This window comes from Saccostrea cucullata, unplaced genomic scaffold (genome assembly GCF_032062105.1).
Source record: "Saccostrea cucullata isolate Sc308-1 unplaced genomic scaffold, CSIRO_AGI_Scuc_v1 ctg2113, whole genome shotgun sequence".
Taxonomy (NCBI): Eukaryota; Metazoa; Mollusca; class Bivalvia; order Ostreida; family Ostreidae; genus Saccostrea; species Saccostrea cuccullata.
The window spans coordinates 118,469-134,884 of NW_026941595.1; the positions used below are offsets into that span (position 1 = coordinate 118,469).

Sequence of the window (16,416 nt, forward strand, 5' to 3'; positions counted from 1 at the left end):
GAAGAAGATTTTTAAAGATTTTTCCAATATATTCATATGTAAAATTTTGATCGGCCGTTTTGGCCCCACCCTAGCCCTAGGGGTCATGATTTGAACAAACTTGAATCTACACTACCTTAGGATGATTCCACATGAGTTTCAGCTCTCTTGGCCCAGTGGTTCTTGAGAGGAAGATTTTTTTTAAATGCCATTAATTTTTCACTAATTTATAATTATCTCCCCTTGGAAGTGGGCGTGGCCCTTTATTTTTACAAATTTGAATCCCCTTCACCTAAGAATACTTTGTGGCAAGTTTAGTTGAAATTGGCCCAGTGGTTCTTAAGAAGAAGATGAAAATGTGAAAAGTTTACGACGACGACGACAGACAACGGACAAATTTTGATCAGAAAAGCTCACTTGAGCCTTTGGCTCAGGTGAGCTAAAAACATCTAAAATTGGCCTCAAGGAGATATCTTTTTTATTAGAATTAAAAAAGTCAAGGGGATTAATCCATAAATTGCAAATAGCATTTTTCAAATGATGACCAGTTTTCTTTGAGTTTTTCTTTTGAAATTTAATACCATAATCCTATTCCTTATGGCCCTAAAAATGTATCCTACTGATCTTGAGATGAAAAGGTCATAGCTAGCATGTGGCTAGTCAAGGGCAAATACACAATAGATTGCAGAAAATTGTTTCCAATTAGTATGTGTTACTAAATCTACATAAGATATAATGGAAACAACAAATTATTTATCTCAGTAATCAATTATAAAATGTTATAGATATATATTTAAATTATAATAATCTTAATTTGAATAATTAAACAACACGTGAGCTCAGCTTTGTATATCAAAATTTATTTAATATAGAACATGGATCATTTGCTGCAATTATAATTTAGCACAATCAAAATTTGTATGAATTACAGCAATGCAAAAAGTCATATTTTTGCAGAATTAATATATCAACATTAAACATTTAATAAAGTGTTTAAAAAAGATCGGGAATATATACTGTGGTTTCATCAATATTCGTTGAGCACCAATTTTCGTGGATTTTGTGTTGAGCAGATCAACGAATTCAAATGTTCATTGTATTACAAAAATTGACAATCATTTGTATAGGAAATGCTTTTGTCCACAAAATTACATATCCTCGAAACTGTCTGTTTTACAAAATCCAAATTGATGCCAACGAAAATTGATGAAACCACAGTAAATTGTAAAAATAAATGGAATACAATGCAGGTGAATGGTATATATTATAGTCCTACTGACTGTATTGTAACTATAGTTATCCTAAAACCAGAGGCCTGTTCAACAGAGAGAACGTTCATTAGTACTCGCCAAAATGTTTGGGAATGCTTGCTATGTTGAACAGGCCTCAGGTCTTTCATATCAACTGGATGCAGATCCATCTCAGATTTTCATAAATTATAATAAACAGAGTATGTGGACGGTATATATAATAGTCTTAATGACTGTATTGTAGATAAAGGTGACCATAGTCCACGTCCTCCACATCATCCTCATCCGGATGCAGATCCAGATCCGGTTTGGATATTATCACATCACCACCAATCTCATCCAGATCCACAGGTTTCTCTGGCTCCTTGGATAATTCCAGATACATGTGACAAAGCAAACTCATCCTCACTGCAGTGGAACTGTCAATACTCAAAGAATAAGAATCAAATTCCTTCACAGCATCAACGTATGCTTCCTGCAATGAATTATGGTCAAAGTTTGTAATTAAGAGACAGTTTAGAATAACATATGGATCAAATCCAGCCTCTTTAAGAAATGTCACATTATCAATCACTTTTTCGGGATTTCGTGAAAAATGGTGTGTTCTGATTGTTCTAAAAGGTTGTCTTATCTCTTGGACATGTTTTTTGGAGACTTCTAAAGAACTGGCTAACATTACACTACCCACATATCGAGGTCTATTTTTTTCCACTGTAGACCCAATTTTTTCGTAATCCAAATTCGTATTTTCACACATTTCTGACAACACTTGTACAAAAGTGTTAATATAAGTAATTCGAAAAATACGGGGATCTGCTAGGGCAATTTCATGGTACTTGAATCCAAACTTGAACAAGATGTGAATTATCTCCCTTGTATTTTCTATGTTGTGAAGTAAATTGTGTTTTTTACATAACATCACAAGCAATTCCTTTACATCACTATCTTCATTGTCTTCAGTATCTTCCTCCATGATGCAAAGCTTCTCTTTCAAGCTTTTGTCCAATTTTTCAAGTTCAGCAATAAGTTTCTCTTTAGTAAGGGTGACAACTCTTTTTGCAATTCTTGCATTCGACTGCATCTGATACTGTTTAATCAAATCCAATTTCTCCATACTTTCCTTGTATTTGCAAACCTTACAGAACCTCTGATGAACGTCTTCCACAAATGGTTCGTTTCCATACACTTCGTCGATCTTCTTTGCTAGCTTTTCCCTGAGGATGTTATGGGAAAACTCTTTTATGGCCCCCCTAGCCTCTTTGTCCCACAGACCCCCAACAGGGTGGTAGGACCCATTCACAAACAGAAGCAGCGAGGGGCATATGTAGATCCTTCTGGAGACAGCTGTCAGTTTTTGGATGAAGAACTCCAGTTTGGTGTTGTCCCAATCTAACACTTTTTCCTGGTTCCTATCTGAGTGAGGCTGGTAGCCATGTTCTTCCAAAAGTTTCAAGTTTATCTTTCTATTTGAGGTTGTCTGACTGAACTAAAAGACAAATAAATATATTATATTACTATACATGTAATAATAAGCTTTTTATGGTTTTTATTGGGAACTTTTATTACGTTGCCCTTGATATTACGATATTTTACAGTGAAAAAATGAACATCATAATAACAGAATTCCACTGTAACAGTAACTTGATCGGTAGGGTCGTATCATGTCAAGTTGACGGGTGCGGATCATCAGATCAAATGAGACACGAAGCTACTGTTATGATCATAAATTTATTATATATCTCCCTTACACTAGCAAAATATAGTTTTAAAAAATTAGATATTTATCCATTAAATAATATTTATCCATTTAATAAACGAAAGAATAATGTCAAGGAACTTTTTTCTGTGCAAGAAAATTTTACGAATTAACTAAAGAAACTTTCTTCATAAATACAGTACAAATATAGCACTCTGCAAGAAATTTTCAAGAGTTTTGTAACTTAATGTAACAGATATTTCTTGCAAAATCAAAGCAATTATACATGTAGCTGATTTGCAACTAGTACAAGGCAATCAAGCAAAGCCCCTCACCCTAGATAGAACGTTCTATCATTAAAATGGTATTGTCCTACGGAACCAGTTTAACGATAGAATTCGTTCCATGTATTCATAATGTAGCAAAAGAAACACTGTCGATAACTCATACTCAGTGCATTTACTATGAACAATCTAGAGAGTTCCAAATGTAAACATGGCAGGTAAATTTGAAGCAAGAGAGAAACGTTAAGAAAATTAATTGAATTTTCGTCTTTATATGGATTATTTTTTGGGATAAAAGGCATATGCAATCTCAAAAAGGTTTGTTCTGATTAATTTGGTTGTCATTTCCTCTATATTCTTCAAAATCATTTTGGAGCAGATCCGCTCCGTATGTGGGACGTATTCTAACTGTGTTGAGGGCTTGTAACAAGACACATGCAGTTAGATTATTCTAACTACCCCCACCCCAGCCCACCCAGGCTGTATTCTTTGGGAACGAATATTATTTGTAATGTTATTTTGTAATGATATCCCTGCCTGGTGATCAAGGCCTCCAAATACAAGTTTGAATTTGGCCTAACATGCAAGCAAGCATCTCTAAGTTAACACATGCACTGCAGAAAGTTGAGTTCGTACAATCCTACCTTATGGTGAATTTGTTTGTAATCCGTTAAAACAGCACTCCTAAAAGTCACACTGAAATTTGGTTCCTTAAAAATATGTCTGCTGAGAAACTGGGCAAAGAACTTCATCTACAAAGATAATTTTAAAGTATTGATTTGTTAACTTTAGAGAATATTTCCAATATTTCTGAGGTTCTTTTAGTTTTACCATAGCTATTAAAATTATGTTTGTTTTTCAAAACCTACCATTACATGATAAGATTGTCAATCACAAAATATTGTGTAGTTTTTCCACCTAAAACTAAGAAATCATTTTTTTTTTATTCTAAGTTTATAAATCTAAGGAGAAAAGAAAGTCATGTCTTGAATAGACCCTATCAAGGTTATTGGCCGCCATCTTGGACTGGGGGCAAACATTGGGGGCTGACGGGAAATACTAAAGACCTGACCTACTAAAGACCTGACTGACCTGACCAACCTAAAATTCATCAAAAATTACTATTCTAAGATCAATTATTATACTTTTTAGGATATTTTCTTGATAATAACATGAAATTAAGTTAAATAAATACTAATATACACATTTTTACCATATTCATTGTTATTTATCTGTTAATTTCATGGAAATGTAATGACCTGACCAAATATGAATTGACCTGACCAAAACCAAAATCATCAATATTAGTTATATTTTTTAAATATTTTGATATGTTTTAAAAGATTTTCTTCATTATAATGGTTAATACTTTAGATAAAATGATTTTAGAAACATTTTTTACCTCAATTATTAGTTTATATCATTGAATTTTAATGACCTGACCTAATATGAAATGACCTGACCGAATATGAAATGACCTGACCAAATAAAAATCACTTAAAATCTTTATCTTTCTTTAAATATTTAATACTTTATGTTTATATCATAATTGATTGTATGATAGTATTTAATTAATTAAACACTTCAGACATGAAAACACACATTTATGAACTTTAATATGAACTAGTACATAAAAAATTGCATTGACCTGACCAAGCAAACTGTCTGAATAAATTTATATACATATGTGAATTTTCACAAACTATAATTAAAGAATTTAATACTCATACAATTTAAAAATTATACTTAATCTTTTTTTTTAAGCATTTGAAAAAATATTGGTGACATTACAACAATATATTGCAGTGACCTGACTGCATGGCCATGTCCAATGCTAAAGACCTGACCAACTCTACCTACTAAAGACCTGACCAACCACGTGTCTATATGAATGACCTGACCGACCACTAAAGACCTGACCAACCATGTCTGTATACATGTACTAAAGACCTGACACTACAATTTTATTCAATTTATATCTATTTTTTTCATTTAATTTTGCATTTATGAGTGTAATAACCGAAATTATTGAGTATATAAGATTCAGTATATGTATATAATATAATTAAAGCACTGTTTAATATTTAGATACATGTATTTTATATACTAGACTTTACTAGTAAATATTATTTTTATTTTTTTTCACATCGTCCAATATGTTTCAAAAATTTGGATTATTAAGATCAAATCTGTGTCGTTGTAACCCTTATGCAGACAAACGAATTATAAACATTGATTATTTAATTTAAACATGTTACATGTATTTAGGCTGTGATATCTGTGTATTTGTGTTTTTTTTTTGATTTATGAAAGAAACAAAAATACATATTATAATTTTTTTTTTCAAAATTCAAATTAAAAATGATGAAATTAAAACTGTTAAATTTTACAATTTCTATGGTAAAAGTATTTAATTTAATCCTTCTTTCTTCTTCTTCTTCTTCTTCTTCTTCCAATAAAGTGAAGGGCCGCTGCTGCGGCATATTCTCACTATGTTTAAAAGCGTGTACGTGAGGGGGAGTCTTTAATAATTTCTTTAATAATTCTTGGGTATTTTATTTTGATTTGATTAAAATATAATATTCATGCAGAAATCTTTTCTAAAAATTGAAATGAAATGGATTAACTACTGTTTCCCAGTTTACATTGTTGATTCCAATGTTACTGTGATAGAAGTGTCAAAAGGGGCACTGACCCATGTTGTTTGTTTAACAATTACCTCTCACTATCCCTTGTTTATACTACTTGTATAATACTAGTAAACATTAAACTTCATTATACTGATTAAAATTCAATTATCTTTTGAAATATATTTTCCCAATCAAACAAATAAAGCAAAATAAAACAAAATAAATAAAAATTGACCAAGTTGTAAAATAAATTGTATATTTAAACAAGTGTTCATTGTTGAAAATGTTAAATGTAATGTTAAACAATTATCATGATTATAGATCAAGCTTTTAAAAAGCTTATTAAAATAAAAATTTCATGATCACAGATCTATATAATAGTAGATTAAAGTATATTTATTTAAAGTAATGATCTTAAAAAGATCATATTTTTGTTCAACTAAAAAAAAAAAAATCATATGTTCAAATCAGAAAATCATCATTTGACATATAATTGAACCCCCCCCCCCAAAAAAAAAATAAATAAAAATCAGAGCACAACTGGTTAAGCTAATAAATTCTTTCTTTCGGTTAGTTTGTTACATCAGTCAGATCAAGATCTTTGTTAAATATTCAATATTTAAAGATTCGTGTTAAACTGGTCAGGACTTAACGCCGTTCAGGCCATATGTTTTATAGACTAGAATTCAAAATATATATTATAAATTATACATTTTTATTATTGTAACCTTTTAAATACACTGTATCTTATTATAAATGCACTGATTCAAATATGAAATGATCAGTCAGGACATTATACAGTAAATTTACGTTAATTGTCAGGACAAATGATTTTAACGCCTCTATGAAAAAGAATAATTTCATTTCAGTTGATAACAATTTACGTTTTTAGTTTAGAGAAATATATAAAGTTATTTCCAAAATAGTTGGGCCTTAAGCTGTTTAGTAGAAATAATCGGTCGAGTCTGAAGTATAGACATGGTTGGTCAGGTCTTTAGTATAGAAATGATCGGTGAGGTCTTTGGTAGAAATGGTCAGTCAGGTCAATGAGGTCATGCATATCAAAACAATCATATGGTTGGTCAGGTCTTTAGTATCGATAGTCTCTATATAGATACAGTTGTTGTAAGATCATTTATATTTTATTAAATGCTATAACATATTAGATTTAACATGATTTTTATATTTTATGTTCATAAAAAATACTTTTAATTATAATTTATCAATTAAATATTTCTGTTTTTAAAAGCATTTTTATCTCAAATAATATTATGAAACATTTCCATGAAAAATATCTTCTATACTGTATCTAATATTAAAAAAAAAAAAAAATAGCTATCATTAATGATTTCTATTTGGTCAGGTCATTTCTTTAATTTTATTTGGTCAGGTCATTAAATTAAACTTTCATGATCATGATGATATACTGATAACTTTGGTAAAACTGTTTCTAGAAGCATTTAAATTTTACCAAAAGTATTAAACATCATAATGAAGAATATTTTCTAAAATGTATCTAATATTTTTTTTAAAAAAAGCTATTATCAATGATTTTTATTCGGTCAGGCCATTTCATCTTTGGTCAGCTAGGTCATTAAAATTCCTTTAATTGTTATAAACTAATAATTGAGGTAAAAAAATGATTCTAAAACCATTAAAAATATCCAAAGTATTAGCCATTATAATGAAGATAATTCTTTAAAACTTATCAAATATTTAAAAAATATAACTATTATTGATGATTTTGGCTTTGGTCAAGTCAATTCATATTTGGTCAGGTCATTTCATATTAGGTCAGGTCATTTCATATTAGGTCAGGTCATTAAAATTCCATGATATAAACTAACACTTGAGGTAAAAATGTTTCTAAAACCATTTTATCCAAAGTATTAACCATTATAATGAAGAATTCTTTTTAAAACTTATCAAATATTTAATAAATATTATTGATGATTTTGGTTTTGGTCAGGTCAATTCATATTTGGTCAGGTCATTACATTTCCATGAAATGAACAGATAAATAGCAATAAATATGGTAAAAATATGTATATTAATATTCATTTAACTTAATTTCATGTTATTATCAAGAAAATATCCTAAAAAATATGATAATTGGTCTTAAAATAGTGATTTTGACGAATTTTATATTGGTCAGGTCAGTCAGGTCTTTAGTAGGTCAGGTCTTTAGTATCTCCCGGGGCTGACGTCACAAAAACAATGGCCGACGCGAGGCGAAGCGAGAACGGATCAGCAAAATAAACCGCCGCGTGTTGTTTATCTTCGATGTAACAACTGTAAATAACTATGCACAAAAGACTCTCAGGTAATGAAATTTATATATTTCAGCTTGAATAGTACTTAAATGGATTACTTTTTGCAATTTTTGTCTTTTTATTCGAGGACGCCAAAAGCACGTGGTCGGTAAATGCTCATTGTGAACCATGGGTATGGTTCATGTTTTGGGCTGTATTTAATAAATACGGCACCTCAGAACATTGAGCTTTTTCTGAGCTAGAGTTTAGTTGTTTTGAAATCGGAGAAATGTTAAATCTAGGCTCATACCCCCAAAATCGAATATATTGAGCACTTCTAAAATGGTGATATGACCCAGCGAGGTGCACTTTTCAAGCCCAATAGGGAATGAGCATCATGTGAAACACATAGTGTACAAAAAATTGATATATTCAATTTTTTTGTATTTGATTTTAATAAAAACATATACATAATCCGATTTCTTTGTAAACAAGTACATTTTTACTTGTTTATTTAATGTAAACTATGTTCATATTTCACACTTTCAGCAAGTTAACATTGAGAGCAAGTCATACCAGTATCAGAGAGCCAAGAGCCGTAAATACAAAGGCCTATACATAAAGAAAGAATGCCTTAGAAGGTAATATTTATGCTAAAGAAAGCAAAAGATTAGAAAACATTCATGATTATTATTTACATAAATATGAATAATGTTGGAGGCCATTGTATTTAAATAGAAGCTAGCTTATACACAAGAGGTTTGGTTATACACATAATAAACATAGAATCATTCCATACTCATTCAGAAATACTCTCAGTAGTGCATTACGCTGAGAGAAAAAACAAGCCCTGACTACTTGACCAACTTTGTAAGTGTTGCAAAACTTGCAATATTATAAATTTATAGCATATGTACTATTGATTCAAATTATGTAAATATGTGAAGGAAAGTCAATCCAAATGGAAGATTCTTAGAAATTATATATTAGCCATGCTACTTTAAGAAATTTCGCACATATAATATCACAAAATAATGTGTAATCATGCAGTTATCCTGTAATTAGTATTTTAAAGTGTCATCACAGATTAGGTCAGGTGCAGACACTGTTGTCTTTAGTTCAGCATTGACCCAAAAAGTTAGTAGTCACAGTTCACTAATATGTACAACAACAATGCGCAATATATCTATTATTGTGTTGTTATTGAAAACTGTCCTTTCAGTTTCAAAACACAAAATAAAGTAGTTTATATTACAAACAGATTCTGAAGCATAAATTCTTCCATGTACATTTCTTGTACATATAAACAAAGTAAACTTCTTTGAAGGAAATGAAAGGATTAGTATGCTACAAAAACATGCACACATTAGAAAACAAGTGCACATAAAAACATAAAACATAGTGATATACCCTACTGAGGTCTAATTACTTATCTGAGAGGAATGAAAAGTCTCGTCAAAGCATTTATTCATAAGCAAGCAAAAAAAATGTACAGTTTGTTATTGCTTTTATATAAAGCAGCAATGCTAACTGTCAAAGGTGAAAGGTGGCAAATGTTCAAAGTCTTAATCAAATCAATATACTGGAAAGATGCTTGTTTTAGGTCCTCTTAAAAAAAATGTTTGCCCTCCTCAAACTTAGCATTAGGAAAATGGGTAGGTAACTTAAGTTAAGGATATAAATTATTTGGAAAATTTGTTCTAAAAACACTTCCAAATATGAAGTTAAAACATTGGGTTAAAAAAACAGAATTTTAAAAAAAAAAGTTCCTTTAGAAAAGAGGGCAAATATTTTTTTTTTAAAGATGACCTTTCCACCATGCCCATACACTTAAAATTCATGATGTCATATATGACCTTGACTTCATGACCTTGACAAAGGGATAACTGTACAATTTATTTGTTAAAGCCATATATGGCGTATGTACAATGAAAATTATCAGACTAAAATTATAAGAACTTATTATTTGTATCATTACTTTATATAAAGATAGAACTTTTCCATAAATTACAAAATCTAAGTCAATTGCGTTATAAAGATATCACTCGGAACGACTCGGAAGAAAATACAAAAGAGTTAAATAACACATAACAGAGAAGATAAAATCGTATTATTAGATGAAACGAGGTGTTCTCCGTGTTTAGAATTGTATGAAAAGCTTTAATTCTAATGTATTAACTATATTTCTTTATTTAATTTTGTATTTTTCAGAAATATATTTTTTTGATCAGTTACGCCATATATGGCTTTAAGATGACCTTACCTTAAACTTTAATATATGACCTTGACTACATGACCTTGACAAAGGGACAACTTTGTTCAGTTTGTTTTAACAGAGACCTTTCATACACATAAAGTTATTGCTTTAATCAATGTATAACCTTGACTTTATGACCTTGACAAAGGGAGCACTTTGTAAGTCTTAGAGTTCTTTAAAGAAGTTGTTGGTTGCATGTAAACACAAATCAATATTTTATTGTAGTTTTCCACAAGACATCACTGTATTTATTAATGACAGCCAACAAACTGTAACTAGACAGTGGCCTAGGGCAAATGCCCATCTACCATTGCCAATCTGCTACTGGACTGACTTTCTGCCAGTTACAGCTGTTGACCAGGTATGTCCAAAAAACTGATAATTTAAATCAATGTAACTTTTAAAACTTAAAATGGCAAATAATAGCCATCATTAAAAGTTTGTCAATTATCTCTTACACAAATATTCCCGAACCAATAATTTTATTTTGCTTTTAGATAGCCGACAAACTGTAACTAAACAGTGGCCTAGGGCAAAGCCGGAAATGCCCATCTACCATTGCCAATCTGCTACTGGACTGACTTTCTGCCAGTTACAGCTGTCGACCAGGTATGTCCAAAAAAACTGATAATTTAAATCAATGTAACTTTTAAAACTTAAAATAGCAAATAATTACCATCATAAACAGTTTGTTAATTATCTCTTACATAAATATTCCCGACCCAATAATTTTATTTTGCTTTTAGATAGCCGACAAACTGCAACAAGACATTGGCTAGGGCAAAGCTGGAAACACCCATCTGCCATTGCCAGCCTACTACTGGACTGACATTATGCCAGTTACAGCTGTCGACCAGGTATGTCAAAAAAATTGATAATTTAATCCCAATTTTAAAACAAAATGGTAATTCAAAAATCATGATTCTTTACCAATTTGTAATTTACATGCAACCTTGAAATAATGACCCAACAGATCTGCATTTTTGAAGTGCAAATGATATCTTAGAAAACTGCAAAGTATGGAAAATAGAAAAGCTTTACACATCTGTGCAAGTTTGGTAGAATTTTCTATGCAAATTGTTAAATTGCGTAAATCTTATGCAAAATGGTTGCTTATGGTAAATCCATACAAGCTGGCTAAATGCAAGACAGGGTTGTAAGCTAGTTGTATGTCCATACACCATGCAAGTTAGATATATGTAACAAGTACTGTTATATTGATATGCAAGTGGTTACTGATATGCAAGTGGTTACTGATGTCACTGATGCTTACTAAGGGGAGGGGAGGGGGTGGAGGGTGGGGAGAGTGCAGTACAAGTAGTGAAGATAGAAAGTCTCATATAATGCAAGAAATCAGAAAATATTATAAGGCAAAGATTAATGAAAATCATTGCCAGAAATGAATCAAATGATTCATATTTATTCAATATGAAATTACATTCAGCAGGAGTTGAACTTTAATATGAAATGTAATACATGTGCTAATAAGATAGTATCAATATATTATTGATTTTTTTATTCAACAAGGGGGTCCAGAAGGTTGCAAAGTGCACAGCATGAAATAACAATATCATCAACAATGGGAAGACATGAAATCGGAAATTCATTTTTCAAAAATCTGTATGTTTTAAGTCTGCCAATAGCTTGTTCAACATAAATTCTTACATTTGCAATTTTTGAAGTTTCTGATACATCTGATGCTTGCATCTGCAATTTTCCAGTTGTACTGGGTGGAATAGCAAGTTTAGCCATCAACATCATAAGATCCTCCTTAATTTTGAAACCCCTGTCAGCCATAACTTGATCATAGGGTTCTATAAGATTGTAAAAATGACTGTCTTTTACAATAAACTGGTCACTTGCTCTTCCTCCATAAACAGAAGAAACATATGAAAACATACCATTTGGTGTAATTGCAACAAGAAATTTTACTGTACAGTGTTGCTTATAATCGGACCAGCATTTAGCTTGAACTTCTAAACTTGATGGTGTTTCTAACAAAACTTCTGTGCAGTCTATTATGCATCGTACATTTGGGTAAAACCTTCTGAAGCATTCAGGTAATGCACTTTTGATTGTGTGTTTTGTAGGCCATATGATGAGTTTTCCCAGTTCTAGACGAAGTAAGCGAGTCCAAGTAAAAAAAATGCTGCTGACAGTTGCATCAGAAATGTTGAATCTAAATGCAAGGTCATGAACTAAAAGACCAAGTCTTAATCTCATCAATACCAGCAACAACTCAAGCTCTAGAGATAGTTTTCTTCTTGGACCAGGGCGTTTGAAGGTAAGACCTTGATCATATCTGGAAGGCATTTCACAGGTAGTCTGTTTTTCGCCTCTCCAGTACTGCATGCACTTGGCTTTTGAGCTGAGTAAGTTGAATAATGTCTGAAAAACTAGAGTAGTAGACAGACCTGTAAAGAAATTAACATCTGAATCTCTAGTAATTTGAGTAGACTGAAAGCAAAGAATAAATTCTGATTCATTTGAATATTCTGCATGATCTGCTGTGTCATTTTCCGACGTACTTTGCAGAGTGCAATTAGTTTCACAATCTACTATGACCTTTTTATTATTGTGTCTTTTAATTTCTCTTCTCTTTGTAGGAGTTGTCCCACTGATGGCATCAGACAAGGTTAAAAACAAAGTGGGATAGGGATTCTCAGTGGTGGGCATACCATCTGAAAAGTGGTTTGAACATACACGTATGCCATTGCCTGGAATATAATCCTGACGACCTTTTAATATTTGAGAATTCCATTTTTTCCTCATAATTTCATCAGATGGAAGTTTATGAAATTTAAGAGTATGAACATGTGATTTGATATCATAATTTTGGGGATATCTCCTGTCATTGTTGCAAGGACCAACTGCACACCTATCACCTCCTCCCATGTTTGTTTAGTTGAATATTAATTAATATATATAAAGATGAAATTTGACCCTCTGATACTAGCAGACTTAACTAGGACATGATTTTTTTTTATTGAGATACATGTATATATAAATAGAAGTTTATAAACTAAATCAAGTTGAAGGAAGGGTACAGTGATCTGCAAGGGAAAAAACATTTTTAATATGATTTAACTACTCAGTATTTAAAGAAGTAAAAAATACCTAGACTAGGCACAGTAAAGCATGTACAATGTACTCTATTTGTATAGATGATAATGTAAACAATTTTTTTTAATGATGTTTTAACTTCAATTCTGTAAAGCACTCTGTCTTATGAAGCACATGCATTACAAGTCCATATTTCAGCAGTGGGTTCTGTTTTGACCCCTACACATTTCCAATGAAACCAAAGGTCACAGTTATCACAACAAATGCTGTGATCTCCACACTCGATGATTTCATCGCCATCTAAGCAAAGTTTGTTGCATAGTGGACAAAATGTCAAATTTTTTGTGCCCAAAAGATAAGGGACAATGTAAATTTTGAAGAAAAGGGATGCTTTTTGTACTATTTCCATCCAAATCTTTTTGTCTAATTTTACTTTTAGAATTAGTGTGTCTTTAGCTGACCACACCACAAAGAAAGCTTGCTGCAGACCAGTGACACCAAGTTGTGCTTGAATCTGGTAGTAATATTTGTGTGAAGATTTCAAAGCCAGATTTCCTTCTTGTTGTTCAAGGAAATCTGTCAAATGCCAACCTCCTTGCACAGATACATTGTTAGTGTTAAGAACGTAGGGGCATTTGATTTCGAGGACAAACACTCCACAACAGTTACACTGAATGATGCCGTCGGGACTGGCTGCCAAAAATGGCATGTCAGGTTTTATATATAAACCTGCTTTTCTGATGGAAAAACCGGAGTGCTTTAGGGACTCAAGCTTTAAAAAATCTGCTCTAGCTGTATCCTCCTTTTCTATTCCATACTTAACAGCTGGAAGAAAAGAGATGTCATCTCCACCATGCAATATATTTTTCACAAGGGGGGTAATTTTGACCTTGGAGCTTCCTTTTTTTGATAGTGTAGAAAATTTTGTACACACTGTTAGGGTACTAGAAGCAGTTATCCTCCCTTTTCTTTGGGTATGCCATAGTGGACATTTGGCCTGATCTCTAGTGGCCTGCTCAACAAGGACAACCTGTTCATTTGAAAGGGGCAAGCCTTCAATGAACTTTTCTGCGGAATCTGTATAATTGGTTCCAATATCAATTAATGATTGGGGCATTACAGGCTTCTGACTGTTTGATGTAATAGCCTTAAATACAACTGACCTTGGAGTAACACTATACAGCTTACTAAACATATTGTTTACTTCTTCTTCTGTGACCTTCCTGTGATCCATCCGTCTTGGATCAAATGAGGTTTTCATCTCGGAAATAATAGATTTCTGACCTTGATCTTCTGTAGATTTGACCCTGTTGTCTTTCCTGACATTCATATCAGTGACCTTGGATGGTTGGACATTACGTTTAGTAGATGCATTCCAGTTGCATGGTAGAGATGTGCATGATGGATTTGTAAACCCCATGGTATTGGCATATTCTACCTTATAAAGTGTAGCTATTACATGGTTACACGTTTCTGCCATACCTGCTATACAGCTACACCAACTTGTCAAAATTTGTTCCTCTTGAATATCAAATGCTATCCAAACTTCTCTTGGATCATTATTTATACTTTGTGATGGAGTAACCATTGATCGAAGAATTTTGATGTTTTGAAAGTTGTATGTTAATATTTCATCAACAAACCCAGACTTCCAGTAGGAGAATGCTTTATGGGTTTTGTATTTACCCACAAAGTCAATGTCAAATTCTTTTTTCTCTAAAATAAAAGAAAAAATGTTGCCTAGATCTAGTTTTGGCAAAGATTTGACATCTGATTTCCACTTTGACAGTGGAATTGACCTTGGATCTTCAGGTATTTTGTATTTCTGAAGTTTTTCAATATAGTGGCTCTGAAGATTTTTTTGAAGCTCTTTTTCAGAAACTTTAGGGGACACCTTCTGCTCCCATGCAACAAATGCCCTTGAGACGAGTTCGTTTTTAACTCCTGACACCTTTAAACCTCTAATATTGAGGTAGTCTTTTAACTGACCAATAGTCATGGAGGAAAATTCCTCAAACATGCTATCCATTGACATATTGATTTTTGTAAGATTTTCAAAACATTTTTGGTTATGAAAACTATGTGCTTTTGAATAACAAAATATTAAAAATTCCCTTGCTCACTGATACTGGTTGTAATTTTAATATTACATTAAAACAATGAAATATAACAAGTTACATTGTACATGTGATCATATTTTTTGGGCTTATGTCCATATTTATTTCAGTCTGGAAAGAAATGAAGTTGATACATTATTTAAATAAAATTGTTTACATTTTTAGAATGATGAACTTGTTTAATTTATATCATAAGTTAGTTATTTTCTCATTGTACATGTTTGTGATAATACTTTTAAAAAATTGGTCATTAAAATATAAAACTAGAATATTTCTGCATTTTTTTCATTTTCAATTTTAATTACATGTATTTTGAGTTCTCTTACATTAAGAGTAGTACATGTACCACTGTCCACTGGATTGTGGCATCAGGCAGGGCATCTTCGGAAAGCTGTATAATTTATTTCATATAAATTTAGTTATTTTCTCATGGTACATTTTTGTATTTATACTTTTAAAAATCTGTCATTAAAATAAAAAAAAAATTGAATATCTCTGAATTTTTAAAAATTTTCAATCTTAATATTACAGGCATGTTGAGTACTCTTACATAAAGAATAGTAACACTGTCCACTGCAAAGTAGCATCAGCAGGACTTCTTTAGAAAACTGTAGAAAAACATCATGCATTACAGTAGTTGCACAAACCTGTGTCAGTACAGATGTACTATTTATAGGAATTTCTATTCAAATAATAAACTACTGATTAAATATTCTGTGGAATTTCTGTGCCAGTATATATAATTACAAGGAGAGAAAACCCATACATTCAAATATTAGCATGGTTATTATTCTTTACAGAGTGTATATTTCACTATCGCTAAAAAGGCCCCGCCCCCTTTGCATTTGCTGCTACAACATACGCGGAACTTGTACTTCATAAAGAAGG

At 31.6% G+C, this 16,416-nt stretch overlaps 1 long non-coding RNA gene across 2 annotated transcripts; it reads left to right on the forward strand.

The window, feature by feature from the left end:
- The first annotated feature begins 8,042 nt into the window (after positions 1-8,042).
- On the forward strand, positions 8,043-15,766 carry LOC134258127 (uncharacterized). Of its 2 annotated transcripts, XR_009990087.1 has the most exons (7): positions 8,043-8,162; positions 8,641-8,732; positions 10,574-10,709; positions 10,846-10,957; positions 11,095-11,205; positions 12,439-12,632; positions 12,955-15,766. It is a non-coding gene; the product is annotated as an uncharacterized LOC134258127 (long non-coding RNA). The 2 variants fall into 2 exon arrangements; XR_009990088.1 differs by lacking the exon at positions 10,846-10,957.
- Positions 15,767-16,416: the final 650 nt, after the last annotated feature.